This window comes from Miniopterus natalensis, chromosome 2, assembly GCF_054644295.1.
Source record: "Miniopterus natalensis isolate mMinNat1 chromosome 2, mMinNat1.hap1, whole genome shotgun sequence".
Taxonomy (NCBI): Eukaryota; Metazoa; Chordata; class Mammalia; order Chiroptera; family Miniopteridae; genus Miniopterus; species Miniopterus natalensis.
Window position 1 is genome coordinate 58,532,495 of NC_142082.1, and position 1,102 is coordinate 58,533,596.

At 35.8% G+C, this 1,102-nt stretch overlaps 1 non-coding gene across 1 annotated transcript; it reads right to left on the reverse strand.

The window, feature by feature from the left end:
* Positions 1-568: 568 nt before the first annotated feature.
* Positions 569-735, reverse strand: LOC148093688 (U1 spliceosomal RNA). Its single transcript, XR_015714164.1, has one exon. It is a non-coding gene; the product is annotated as a U1 spliceosomal RNA (small nuclear RNA).
* Positions 736-1,102: the final 367 nt, after the last annotated feature.

The following is a 1,102-nucleotide window of genomic DNA, read 5'->3' on the forward strand; positions in this document are numbered from 1 at the left end:
GTTCCACCAAAGGATCCAATAGTGGTAGTGAGAGAAGAGCATTCGGCATGTGGTCTTGGGACTGGTTAAGGTCTGAGAAGTAGAGGAGATTTAATGCTTTAATTATGATGACTACATACTTTAACCAGTAAGATTACTTTAACTGTAAAGACCTAGGAAACATTTGACCTATTAAATTCAGATTAAGAACTATTATAAAACTCTGATCCCTCTGGAATAAATCTTATTAAGCAATAAAAAAAAAAATATCTTTTTATGAAGGTTTTAAAGTTTATTATAGAAAAGCTGAACATAGTTTCTTATAATTATTTTTAAAAGTGTCTATAGTATTTTACTTCTATTTCCATTGTAATTCTTTTTAACTTATTTATCTGTGACTTCCTTCGGAATGTTAATCAAGGCTCTGTACCTGTGTTTCTTTATTTTGCTAGGTGCTTTTTTTTTTTTTACTTATGGTGCTTTGTGTTTTAGGGAGTGTGTGTGTATGCACTGTGTGTTCATAGGTTTTGGAACTAAATATGTGAGAATGAACTGCAGCCTGACTGTGTGTTTTGTTTTGTTTTTTTGTCAGGTGAGAGCATGAACACAGTCCCCCACTACCACAAATTATGCAGTCAGCAGAGTTTCCGACATTTGGGGAAATCGCAGGGGTCCACACATCCTAAGTGAAATGGGTAAGTCTTGCCCTGGGAAAACCACCTTCCAAATCATATCGTTCCCCCTGCAGGTAAGTATGTGTGTTAGGTTCTTCTATGGTTGATTTCCAATTGATTCTAATCTGTTCTTGTGGGTACCACTGGCCTGCTTGAGCGATTTCAGAGCACTCAGTGTTAATTCAGGCTACAAACCTTAACATGGTTACCTGCATCCAGATTGGTGGAGTTAACATGTTTTGAAATGTAGTAAACTATAGCATGTAATCATTTGCTGGACAAATGATAAAATGTGTATAGAAAATCTTGGACTCTGTAAGGATTGGCCATCAAACATGCTTAGCCAGAACTTGTTCTTAGATGTTATTGAACCTTGCTAGAATACAACTTAATTTTCTCTTGGATCTACAGTGGAATGGGGAAGCTATTATTAAAGTGAAAACTAAGTC